Genomic DNA, 13,387 nt, shown 5'->3' with positions numbered 1-13,387 from the left:
TAAAAATAAAATTCAAAATTCAAAACCACAATGAGATACCACCTCATAGCCACCAGGATGGCTATTACTAAAAAATAAAGATTAAAAATAAAAAAAACAAGTGCTGGTGATGATGTGGAGAAACAGGAACCCTTACTCATTGCTGGCGGCACTGGAGAGTGTGCAGTCACCATGGAAACCAGTTTGGCAGTGCCTCAGAAAACGGAAAATGGAATTCCCATATGAACTGATTACCCCACTTTTTGGTATATACCCAAAGGAGCTGAAAGCAGAGACTCACACCAACATTCATACACCAATTTTATAGCTGCATTATTCACAATAGCCAAAGACGGAATCAACCCAAGCATCCAACAGTGGATGAATGAGTAAACAAAATGTGGTCCATACAGACAATGGAATATTATTCGGCCCTAAAAAGGGATGAAGTTCTCATACATGCTACAGCATAGATAAACCTTAAAGACAATGTTAAGTAAGATGAGCCAGACACAAAAGGACAAATATTACATGATCTCACTTACATGAAACAGCTAGAAGAACCAAACTGCATGGAGACAGACGGTGTCTCACTGGTTACCAGGAGCGTGGGGGGGTGGGAGGACATGGAGCAAGGAGAGGGAGTCAGAACTTAATGGGTGAATAGTTTGGTTGAGGTGATGAAAAATTAGGGGTAATGAATGTCAGTCATGGTAGCACAATACTGAGGATATAACTACTACTGATTTGCACACTTGAGTGTGGTTAGAATGGAAATTCTGTACTATATTTGTTTCTCAGTGACACTAGTCCCATTTCCAGTGCTCAATGGGCCCACGTGGCTGGAAGCCGCCAGGCCGGGCAGCCTGAATCTGCACCGTTCCTACCACAGCAGGAGGTCCCATGGCTGGGACTAGGAGTGTGACCACTTCACTTTCACATTTAGGGCCCCGATCCATCTCGATTCAGCTTTGTGTATGATGTGAGGTAGGGTTCAGGTTCATTTCTTCCCAGTATGGCTATCTAATGCTCCCAGCACGTTTTACAGAAGAGACCGTGCTTTCCTCGCTGAATTGTCACGTGTCAGAGCTGGCCTGTAGGTCTGTTTCTAGACTCTGTCCCATTGGTCCTTTGGCAGATGCCACATGTAATTTATTACCGTAGCTTTTAGTGGGTCTCGGGCCTCCAGGTTCAGGGGTTCCACACTGTGATCCCGGGAGCCCTGGGATTGCGGGAGATGTCTCGGGGCCCAGATGGCATGGGGAGGCCCAGGGGAGCAGGCTCAAGCCCCCACGCCCACCCCAGCCAGAGCATCCCCTTGCATCTGTTTTGTCAAGCCTCAGGCTAAGACGCACATTTTTTTAAAAGGGACCCTCTGAAAGGAATTTAAGAAGTTGGCATGACCCACCCAAGCCCCACTTCAAAGAACAGGGACTGAGCTGGACCCTGTGTGACAAATTTGGGAGTAGAGCCCAGGCTGGCATGGCTCCCTCCTTCCCCAATACCGTTCACTCATTTGCTCACTCATTTAATCCAAAAAGGCTTGTTGATGACACCCACTGTGCCAGGCCCGCTATACTCCTGCAGGTTGGCTATCTCTCCCGGTCCCCAAAGCAAGAAAGTTCCACAAGAGTTAAGCAAAAAATGTGCAATCCTTAGACACAGTGCTCAGGGCTTGGGGTGGCTGCCATGTTCTCAGGAGGAGCCTGGCGTTAAGGAGCAGCCCTGGGCCAGGCGGCCAGGCCCCCACGGGCCTCCAACCCTGCCTCGAGGATCAGAATCAGGACAGACAAGAGAATGGGGGGACAGGGGACAGAGGGCAGAGAGGCTCAGGGTAGCCACGAATCCAGAGAGGGAAGGCACTCAGATGAGGCTGAAGCCCCCAAAGGGAGAAGAAGAGGATACACGGAACCCTGGAGGCCAAATGAAGCCCCTCAATGAGCACCCACTGCTGTGAGGTCCCTGGGGTGCCATTTGCCCTGGGAGTTTCCCGTTCCCTCCCACAAGCCCCTGGAACAAAACAGAAAAGCCACATATCTGGGGGTGGAGGGAGGGGCTGCTTGCCAGGGCCCGGCTCCCTCTGCTCCTACAGCCCTGGACATCTGGTTTAACCAGGGGCCACCCTACGGGGGTCGGGCCTGCAGTAGCAGAGTCCAATGTGCTTGGCCAAGCTACAAATTTGATTCCTATGTGAAATACCAATTTTAAAATATTGGTAGCTAATGTAAAAAATCTGAGTGGTGCAGCCCACTAGTTTACTACCTCTAAATCTAAATTAACCAGGCTTTAATCCCCAAGAGGCATTTACTGGGCACTAACCCTGTGTCAGAGAGTTTGCAAAACAAGATAAGGTGTTTGTCCTGAGTAGCTGCACTCCCAGCACCCCTGAAGCAGCTCTTTGCAGTAATAAGAGCAGCAGTTCCTGTGGGCAGCCCATGCCAGGCACCCACACACGGCCACTCTCATCTTCAGGGTCCCGCTAGGCCACGGTGTGACGGCCACATTACAGATGCGGAGCTGAGGCCCAGACAGGCAAAGTGGCTGCCTGAGGTCACACAGCTGGAGCCGGTAGGTGGAAGGGCCAGGATTCAAACCCAGGTCTGCTTGCCCACCACCATCAGTGCTGGTCAGCCTGGCCTCGCCATCTCGCTGAAGGGAGAGCCCTCCATGCTGAGTTCCTTCCAGTGGCAGCTCCTGGGGAACGGAGCGAGATGCCAGGAGTACACACTGCCTGCCCCTCTGGCCTGACACAGGACCCCAGAGCACCAGGAGAGCCAGGCTGAGAGACCCCAAGCAACAAGGGGCCAAGGCAACTCCCAGCAGCTGCTCCAGCCTCCAGACCAGAGCTGCAGGCAGTCAGGACTTGCTCGCCAGGCTCAAGGAGGAGCACACACACACACACACACCCCACGTGCCATCTTTCATCCCCTATACGTCTGACCTGCCCTTCCAGTCACAGAGCCCAGCTGAGCCAGGCAGGGAGAGAGGAGAAGCTCCGAGAGGCTCCCACAGGCCTGTGGAAACCAGGCCCTGTAAACACTCCTCTCGGAGATCTAATTAGGCTGCCTCCTGGGCAACAGCAGACAGGAATGGAGAAGGACAATGGGCAGCATGGGGCACTGGGACTTCGGCCCACCCGGGGTCTTTGTTCAGCTCCCGGAACAAGCCGGGAGGAGCAAGGCAGGGCTGGGAGGCCAGGGGATGGGGGGTAAGACTTCTCTTATCACTCCTGGACAGACAGCCTGGGAAGCCACCATCAACGGGCATCCCACAGGCCAGCTCCTCTCGGAGTCCCCTCCCCCAGCCCGTCTGGTTGCCTGTTCTTCTGCCAGCTACTTACTCAGCTTGTGACTGGGAGGGCCCCTCTGAGGTCCCTGGATGAAGAAAGCCATCTGCCACATCTGCAACAAACAGCCTTGTAGCCTCAGCTCGCACACCCCAGTGACGGGGAGCTCACTGCCTCTCAGGGCACTCCTGTCCATCACTGGGCACTCTGGGCTGTGAGAAAGGTCTGTCTTAGGTCAAGCCAAGACCTGCCTTGCTGTCACTCTGCCCTCCTCCACTGGTCCCCTCTGACCTCCAAAGCCATCAGCAGCAGGGGACGTGCACTCAGGAGAGTCATTCACACCTCACAGCCACCCCGGTGGGGGGCAGGGCAAGCAGCCCCATACAGAGGAGTCTGAGGCCTGTGAGGGTCCAGCTTGGGGTGGACAGTGTTCTTGTTCTGGCCAATCAATGTCCCCTCCCCCACTCTCAGTCCCCGGGGGCCACACGATAATCAGCATGGTCTGGATAATCAGCATGGTCTCTCACAGTCCCCAGCGATCGGCAGCCCAGTGAGAATCCTCTTCAGGACTCCTGCTGACACACGGGAATGGGGCACTCTCTCTCGCCGGTGGCCTGGAGCTGCTGGCAGCTGCCTGGGGCTACCACAAAGGGAAAAGCCACCTGAGGAAGAAACCAACACGGAGAACCGGAGAGAGCCTCCGGGCTCTCCAAGTTCAGTCGTCACCAAAAGCCTCTGTCTGCTCATTGGAGATTCATAGCTTGTATCAAGCAGTCCATGTTTGCTAATTAAAACCCCAGTTGACGCTCAGCTGAGCTATATTCGCTTGCTGGGAGAGAGCTGCTCTAGCACTGCCAGGCTTGCAGTTCGGCTGTGAGGGAGGGGCTCCTGGCTTGGGTCTGCAGTTGTTACTTTCAGGTTTTATGCTGCAATCTCGGGCATTCCTCCCAATTCAGGTCAGTGTATCATGAGTGGACAGCCACGTTTGTCCCCCTCCGCAGTTATTCCAGATTATTTACTAGTTGTCCCTGGTTGTTTATTAGTTGTTCCAGGGGGACTAACTAGCTTCCATTCCTCTCTATGCAGCCATCTTCTTCTGCCCCCATCCGTGTGATTTTAATTACGTGAGACAACCAATGCCCCTTTCAGGTTTAAGCCAGTCTGAGTTTCTGTCACTTGCAACCAAGAGTCCCAAGTTCCAGTCAGGCTTTCTGCCCTAGTCTGCCATGTCCAGGAAGCCCGCGTGGCCCCTGGCTGGGTCCAGAATCAGTGGAGAGGGTTCCACTGGGCTCACAGATGAGTGTGAGCCCCTGCAGATACAGCCAGCCCTGGCTAAGACCTCTGCTGGCAGGGGCAGAGCCAGGGTACAGGCACACCAGTTCACACGCTGTCACCCATGTGTAGCCCAGGCTCTGCTACCCACCAGAAGGCAGAGGACCTGGGGCAGTGGGGAAGAAGGAAGCTCAGGGCTGCAGGACACTGCGGGGTACAGGGGAGCGCCCAGCATCCTCTCCAGCTGCCCTGGCCGAGGAATTAGAACACACAGAGGCATACTTAGCCAGAGGCACATACCAGCGGAGTCAACCTTGCTCCCCACCAGCAATCTCGGCCAGCTCTGAGCTCCCTGTGGACCCGGGGTCTGACATAAGACAGGACAGACAATGCATGAACAAGATCTATTGACCACTTACTGCATGCCTGGCGCTGTCATTTTTAAATCAGCACACCTGCCCTATAGGTGGGTAGGACCAGTGCTCCCACTTTATGGATGTGAGAACTGAGGCACAGAGAGGTTCAGTGACTTACCCAGGGTCACACAGCTAGTTAAAGAGAGAGCTAGAATTTGAACACAGGTCATGTGGAATCCGCCACTCATGCTGCCCATCCATCTCACGGCACTGATATCCACAGAGCACATAACATCTCAAAAGGACACCTTCTCATCTTCTTGACCAAAAGGGGGATGTGAAAGGAAATGAAATAAGCTTGAGTGGCAGAGAGATTCCAAAAGGAGCCAAGAGGTCACTCTGGTGGGCACTCTTACACACAATTTAGACAACCCTTTTTAGGTTCTAAAGAATTGGGGTAGCTGGTGGTGGACACCTGAAACTATCAAACTACAACCCAGAACCCATGAATCTCGAAGACAGTTGTATAAAAATGTAGCTTATGAGGGGTGACAATGGGATTGGGAAAGCCATAAGGACCACACTCCACTTTGTCTAGTTTATGGATGGATGAGTAGAAAAATAGGGGAAGGAAACAAACAGACAAAGGTACCCAGTGTTCTTTTTCACTTCAATTGCTCTTTTTCACTTTAATTATTATACTTATTATTTGTGAGTGTGTGCTAATGAAGGTGTCAGGGATTGATTTAGGTGATGAATGTACAACTATGTAATGTACTGTGAACAATCGAATGTACGATTTGTTTTGTATGACTGCGTGGTATGTGAATATATCTCAATAAAATGAAGATTAAAAAAAAAAAAAAACGACACCTTCTGCCTGCCCTTTCCCCCCACAAGGCTGAGGACAGAGCAGTGGACAAAGGGTAAGGGCCAGAGGGGACCCTGTCTAGGTACCTCCCTCAGCCTTACAAGGCTGGGATGGGGGAAGCAAGGCCAGGGATTCATCCCAGGGAGACTTCTCTCAGCCAGGGAGATCCAGGAGGGCCTCCTCTTCCAGGAAGCCCTCAGAGCTATCTATGCACACCCTTCCCTCCCTTCTCTGTGACCGAGGCAGGACAGGGGTCTCCTTGCCAAATCCCAGCTGGTGGGTCCAGGTTCACCAGCAAGAAAAGCCACTGGAGGTAGGCGCCTGGGATGTCATATTCCGACCGTGGGGTTGGGCCTCAGGGTACTTAGGAAACCCTTCCCTAGCAGAACAGCTGATCTGACTATACCCTCTGCCCCACCACATGCCTTGGGGAGAGTATGTCCTGGACCACCCCAGCTTTCCCAGGGAGACACAGACAGACACAGATGGGGGACCCACTTCCTCACCCAAATGGTGCTTGCAGGAACCCCAATCTGGCTTCATTTCCTCTGGCCCGGCCCCGGCAGGGCTCTGAGCTGAGCAGGCCTGGGGTGCGGTGGCCTCAGAAAGGGGAAGTGGGGGCCTGGGGGTGGGGGTATGGGTACTGGGAGGCCCGAGGAGAGGACAGGCCCCTACAGGCCCCTGGGGCCCACGTGCACAACCAGACCGCTGCAGCAGGAAACCCACAAGCACGGTCTCGCCTCCCAGGCCACTGGCTCTCGGCCCCTCGGTGGGCTGGGTCACAGGCAGAGCTGACAATTGCCAAAGCTGTCTCCACTAATGCCACCTCCCTCAGGAGACACTGAGCTGTGTGAAGGCAGTGCTGGCAGCTGCTCTGCCCAGCAGAGGCCTGGCACAGAGGGGCACCCAGGAAGGCTGGCATCTGAGGTCTCCCTTCCAAACCCAGCCTCCCCCACTGGCCCCCCCTTTTCAATCCCCCCCATCCCCAAGCCCAGCAGCCCTCGGCCTCCACCTGTGATCACACTGCCTCTCCCAGCAGTCCCACTCGCCCTTCAAGGCCCCTCAAATGTCACCTGCTTGAGAGGCCTTCCCAGCTCCAGCTTGTCAACCACCCCAAACTGTCATGGTAGGATCTGTGTGTCTGTGTGAATACTTGTTGAATGAATGAATGAATGAACCAACCAGCTGGAACCCTGAGGCGGGCAGAGAGGGGGAAAGCAAGCAGGATAGCTTTGGTGAGGAGGGGGAGGAAGACCAATAGCAGAGGATGAACACAGATGAACTCAGGGTCTCCCTCAGCACAGGATACGCCACCAGCCTCCCACCCTCTCCTCAGAAGCTCCGGTTCAGACCCAGGTACACCTGGCCTGGGAGTGAGGAGACCTGGGTTCAAATCCTGGCTCTGCTACCCACTGGCCGCACACGCAGGGCCTCGGTGTCCTCACGGGGTGTGCTGATGCCCAAACTGCCCGCCCGGGTCATGACGGCCGACAGGCCGACAAGTGAGCACGGAGAAGGCCCAGTCCCCAGAGCTGAGAAAGCCCCAGAAGACCATGGCCCAAGAGTGGGGTCTAAGTGGAGCAGGCCAGCCTGCACTGGCACCCTCCATGCCAGCTCCCCGTCACCTGGTGACAGCTGCTAAGCCTCCCTGGCAGGGGCAAAAGCCAGAATTCCCCACTGGCATGAGCCCCCAACCAACCCTACTCTCCCTCCAGGCTGACTCCACCACAGCCCCCAGGAGTCCCAGGCTGCCCACCAGTCTTGGGATCCAGAGACCTGCGTCCAGTCCCAGTTCAGCCCCCAATCTGTTCTGAGACCCTGGAAAGTCCCCTGACCAACCTGGGCCTCAGTTTCCCCCCTTGGAAAGGAGCAGTTGGGTCAGATCTCTGAGGCCCAACTCTGGGCTGGGCTGGAGGCTGAACTATAAAATGAAAAGGAAAAGGGATGAAGAAAAACTGGAAGGGTACAGCCTGGCCCCACAGGGCTAATTCTAAGGATGGGGTAGGGAGTTGCTCTTTGGACCCTGAAATTCTCCCCTGCGCTTCATTCCTTTGAGTTAAGCTTTGCCCTGCCCAGTCTCTCCTGTAAAATGCAAACAATTATTTAAACAGATTTCCTGTCTCTTATGCCAATTCTAATGATGGCTAGTGACTGCCTGGGAAGAGTTCATCCATTTGTTCATTCCACTTTAGAAGGATTCATGCATTCATTCCTTCAACAGATGTGCACTGAGTACCTTCTGTGTGCCACTCACCAGCCACAAACTTCCAGAAGGCAGAAACCTTGGCTCAGATCTTCAGCACCCCCAGGGGGTCTGCGGGGTCTCTGCACACAGTGGGAATTCATGTAACAGTGCTTTTTAATTGACTAACCAGTCAACAGTTAGAAGGCTTATTAATATCTTTCTTCTACTGTTGCCTGAAATTCCACCATTATTGATTTATTCCTTTAGCATTCTCTCCCTTTCAGCTTCCCCTTCAGCATGGAAATACTTTCATGCCCACATTGAACACACTTCTGATCCCTTTGCCTTGATAAGGAGGAACAGAAAGGGGAAGTCTAGTCCTGCCCAAGACAAGAGGGCAGTGGGGTGCCCACTGACCACGCTTTGCCCAGTCAGGGCAGCTCCTGCCCCTGAGCCTCAGCCTCCCCACCCGGTCAGTGGGGTTGATGGTGACAGCAAGGCATGAAGAGACCCGTTTCACAGACCTGTTGATGAACAGAAACAGGAATAACCGCTGTCCTGGAGCAGGGCAGGAAGGATACACACTCGCGTCTTAACGCCTATGCTGTTGATGGCCTATTTATAGAGGCAGCAAAGCCCAGTGGAGACAGAGCAAGCTGGACTCATAATTTATACCAGGAAGACATCCAAAGAGAGCAAGAAGCCATGAGAGAATTCTCATATCATGTTGTAGTGGATAAGACCTTACTAGCCTGTCACAAAATCCAAAAGCCATAAAGAAAAGATTGATAAATTCAATTACATAAAAAACAGACAAAAAGAAATTTCCTACATGGTAAAAACCAGCAAAAGCAAAATCAGAAGTCAAGTAACAGATTAGGGAAACATATTTGCAATTCATACCACAAGAAGCTAATCACTCTCATATGTAAAGAGTTCCTACAGATCAAAAAGAAAAAGACCAATAACACAATAGAAAAATGGGGGAAGGCTATGAAAAGAGTTCACAGTAAAGGCAATGCAAAGGGACCTTAAACATCAGGAAAGAGGCTGACCTCACTGTAACAAGACAAATGCAAATTAAAATTGCAGTGAAAAACTATAATTTACCAAGCAAATTGGCAAAGATCAAAGTATTTCATAAGTCTGTGTTGACCAGGCTGTGGGGAAACAGGCACTCACATTCCTGGCTGGCAGAAGCGTGACTGGGTACAACCCCTGTAGAGGGCAATTTAGTAACACCTAACAAAATTACTAATGGGCACACATACCTTTTGACTAGCAAACCTACTTCAAGTAATAATCTAGCACTCGCACATATGGGAAACGATGTGCGTGCAAGATTAATTGCAGCATTATCTGTAATAGCAAAAGATTGAAAGCAACCTATATATCTATCAGTCAGGGACTGGTGAAATAAATTAGGATACATCCTTACAATGGAATATAAAGCATTTGTCCAAAAGGGTGAGGCAGCTTCAAATGCAGGATGGCACAGAGCACCCTGCAAAAACCCCACATGGTAGAAGGATTCACCATCTCCACATGGAAGGGAGAAGGGCTGAACCAGGACATGGGGGAACTAAAACTGTGGCTTTACCAGAGTGGACAAATCTTACTTCTCACTTTTCAATTTTTATTTCTGTTGTCATAAAGAGCAATTTTTTAAAAATGTTTTTGGGAGCACAACGTTGTGAATGTATTTAACACTACTGACTTGAACGCATGAAAGTGATTAAATGATTAATTCTAGATTGCATGTTACCAGACTAATTTTTTAAAAAATCAATAGAATTCTACAACCCTGGGGGTGAACCCTATTGTAAACCATGGGCTCTAGTTAATAATATAATTAGGATAATATTCTTTCATCGATTGTAACAAAGCTACCACACTAATGCAAAGTGTTAATAACGGGGAAAACCGACAGTGAGGGGGCAGGGACGGGACTCTGTACTTTCTGCATGATTTTTCTGTAAACCTACAACTGCTCTAACTAAAAAAAAAAAAAAAAAAAAAAATGGAGGTTTTAATAGAAAAAACAAATCCCAGGTTCAACATGTTGCATGACCTGGAGCAAGTTAACAGGGCTTTGAGGGTCTTCGAGGGGGATACCGCGAGCAGAGCCCACGCGTGGCACCGACCGCCAGGCCTAGGCAGCAGACCTCGTCACAGGCACTCACAGGTTGGCAGAAGGGCCCCGAGGTGTGGAAGGGAGTGGACTGGAACCCAGGCCCAGGCTCGCTGTTAACTCTTCTCCCTGCATTTCGTGAGGTGCTGCCATCCACCAGTGGGGCCACGAAATGCTACACATACACAGTCACACACACCCCAACCAGGTCCCTGCTCATAGGCCTCCTCCACCTGCTGCTTTAAAGACTCCCAGTGCACATCAGGCCCTGACAATGCCTGCAGGGAAGAAATCTGCTGAATTAAGTGCAGTAAGACATCCCCCAGTTTTTCTGGTTTGCAGGACTTTTTGCATTAACACACAAAGCTCCTCCTCATAAAAGCTGTGTCCCCGAGAGGCCATCCTCCCCCCCTTTTCTGACAGCTACTCCCCACCTGTTCACGGGCCAGGGGCCCAGGACTGAGCTTGGCCTCCGCTGGGGTGGGGGTGGGAGGGAAGGGGCAAGAAGAGCCCGGAGGAGGGGCTGAGGGAGCAGCACTCAGGGGTTCAACAGCCCCTGCCCTCCAGCGGTTTTCAGCTGGGGAAGCAAACTGCCCTGGGGAAAATAAGCTCCCAACACCAACCAGGTAGACTCTCCCAAGCAATGCAGGGAAGTGGCCTGCTTGCCTCAGCTTCCCCATCTGCCCAGGCAAAGCAGTGCCAAGCACACAGAGCCCTGGGCTGAATGTCAGAGCACCCAAGGTTCAGCCCCAGCCCTGCCTCTCAGCAGCTGTGTGACTTAGAAGATTCCTCACCCTCTCTGGGCCTGATTCCTCAAGGCCTCCAGGGTCCCCAAAGTTCCCAGCAGAGAAGCTAGCCACAGAGAGGTCAGTGGGAGAGGCAGCCAGAATTCAGCAGGGCACGCTGGGGGTCACAGCCTCCCCTGGGGCACCACAGCTCCCTTGTCCCAACCGCAAGCCAGAAGCTACCGCCTGGCCCAGAGGCCCCCAATTTGGCCCCCACAGAGCCAGACACCAGAGTGCCCAGCCCCAGTCCTACGGGCTAGAATCCCACCTCCCCCCAAGGCTTCCTAAGAAGCCGAATGAGGCCGAGTGGGGGCTGCCGGGAGCGGGGCTGCCTCATGAGGCCGAGCTGAGAACCCGGAAGAGCCCTCCTGCAGGGGAAGCAGCCCCACCCGACACCACCCCCAAACCACAGCCCCGGTTTCCGGAGCTGCGCCCACACGGGTGCAGGAGGCCCTTGCGCCAGCTATCCCCTGGGCTTGGAGCCCCCATTCCCGGTCACTTGCTCCCCTCACGAACACTCACCTTCTGGAGCCAGACTCCAGGCCAGGCACCAGGAGACAGCCAAGGCGAAGTCTTGTTCCACGGCCAACTCTCTGGCCCCCGAACCCAGGCCTCCCCTTGGGACAGTCCACCAGGGCTCCCTGCACCTCTCCTGTACCCCAAGAACGCCAAATCCAGTCCTTGCTCACCCCCTGGCCGAAAACCTCCTCCGTGACTGCCTGTGGCCTTCTCTATGGCTGCGTGATTTGACTTATTTCGGTTCCCCAAACAAGCCCCACCCTTGCATCTCCAGGCCCCGACAGCCTAAAAACACTGCCCACCTCCCGGCGCCCCAAGACCCCTCTGCCTGGAGAACTGCCTGCCCTTCAGAGCAGGGTTCAGCTGCCACCCCTTGCGAGACAGCTGCCCAAGCCCCCAGTCCTTCCCCAGCGCAGCCCAGTCACCTCCCCAGGCTCTGGACAATCCGTCACTTGCCACTGTGCTCCCAGGTCCCCGCGCCCTGCCTGCCCGGTGCACAGGAGGCACCCAAACCCTGTCCTCACTGCACCAAGGTGTACATGATCAGCGCTGACCTGGCATCCCCAGTCCCATTGGCGTGAGCTTAGGCAGGTCACCTGCCCCTCAGGCCTCAGCTTCTCACCTGTGGAGTGGAGATGACAAACCCCACCCCAGGCCTACACTGGCAGTGAAATGAGCCCGTGGCCATAAAAATTCCTCATAAATCAGGAAACTTTACACTGGGAAGGAAGCCCATCCTCACTGCACCGTTTCTACCAGGCCCCTGTTTCTACCCAGAAGCAGGCACCTCTGGGGATGCTGAGTGCACCACCACCCCTTCCGTTAAGCAAGTGCTCAGTGGGACCCGGCCGTGAAGCTGGTGCAGGGCGAGGCACTGAGGCTACAAGGCTCCCCAGTGGGGCTCAATGCCGGGGCGGGGCGAGGTGGAAGGCAAGAAGCTGAGTGGTTGAGAGCACAGGAGCTGAGGCCAAACAGCATGGGTTTGAGACCCACTGCACCTCGGGGAGCTGTGTGACCTTGGGCATGTGAATTAACCTCTCTGGGCCTTGGTTTGCTCACCCACAGAAAGGACTGGAATTCACCCAGTGAGTTCCATCCTTTGGGCTCACCCCACCCAGCTGAAACATGAGGGATCGGTAGCCTGACAAACCTTGATAAAAACTGGCACTGGAAGACACACTTCAAGTTCCAGGGGTCTCAGTCTCACTTCTTGTCACCCCCAAAGGCAGTTGTTTTCTCCGCCGGCAACCCTGCCCCTAGGCCTGCCTGGCCCAGAGTCCCCTGCTCCCCAGGGGACTCAGTCATGCCAAGCTGGGCCACAATGGTGGCTCCAGGGAGTCTGGGTGTTTCAAAAGAGGACACCTCCCCATCAGCCCAGCTCCCCCATTAAAGCCACACCTCAGTGGACTTCAAAGGGCTCCTCCTTCCCCAGCTAGATGGGGCCCCGCAGGGACAGGTGTGGGAGGCCTGGGAACAAGATGGGCAGATCCTGAGGTCCCGCCTGGCCCCACACAGGCAGGGAGATGCACAGGTGGAGCAAGCCCACTGACTGCAGAGATGGGGAAACTGAGGCCTGGAGGAAGAGGGGACAGCCCCCTGAGACTGCAGCCCCAAACCCCACATTCCTTCCTCTGAGTGAGACCAAATAGCTCAGGCCCCCCTCTCCAACCAGGGGAACTCGCACTCACCCCGAGGCTGCAGAACAGACGAGGCCTCAGTTTCCCCATCCCCAAAGAGTGCAGCTGCACCCCAGGATCCTGGGCCTCTTCCTGCTTAGCCAGCCAGGGACCCAAGAATCATCACCCTAGGTCAGCCTGAGGTTTCGAGATCGGGCCACTTCAGAGCTGGGGAGCTGGGTAGCCGGCTGGCCAGGGCACCAAAGGCCCCGGAGGGGCAGGAAGGGCTGGATCCTGGGGGATAGAAGCCCCTAATCGGGTGTCCTGGGCCCAGATGACCACCCAGGAGGCTGGGCCCTAAGAGGTGGACCGGGCACCACCCACTGT

General features: G+C 54.0%; 1 protein-coding gene across 8 annotated transcripts in view; it reads right to left on the bottom strand.

Moving 5' to 3' along the window:
- Positions 1 to 13,387, bottom strand: part of ADCY7 (adenylate cyclase 7) — a 63,361-nt gene that overhangs the window by 32,190 nt on the left and 17,784 nt on the right. Inside the window, exons 1-2 of one of the 8 annotated variants that reach the window (XM_037816411.1) lie at positions 11,939 to 12,238; positions 11,388 to 11,517 (exon numbers count right to left, since the gene is read on the bottom strand). The exons of 4 other annotated variants lie outside the window; for them this stretch is intronic. The gene's annotated coding sequence lies outside the window, so the exon portion shown is untranslated. Of the gene's footprint in view, positions 1 to 11,387; positions 11,673 to 11,938; positions 12,239 to 13,387 lie in introns of those variants that run through there. 3 more of the 8 variants (XM_037816418.1, XM_037816410.1, XM_037816417.1) reach the window with 3 other exon arrangements.

The sequence above is a fragment of the Choloepus didactylus genome, chromosome 22 (assembly GCF_015220235.1).
Source record: "Choloepus didactylus isolate mChoDid1 chromosome 22, mChoDid1.pri, whole genome shotgun sequence".
Classification (NCBI taxonomy): Eukaryota; Metazoa; Chordata; class Mammalia; order Pilosa; family Megalonychidae; genus Choloepus; species Choloepus didactylus.
This window is presented reverse-complemented; position numbering and strand designations above follow the sequence as displayed.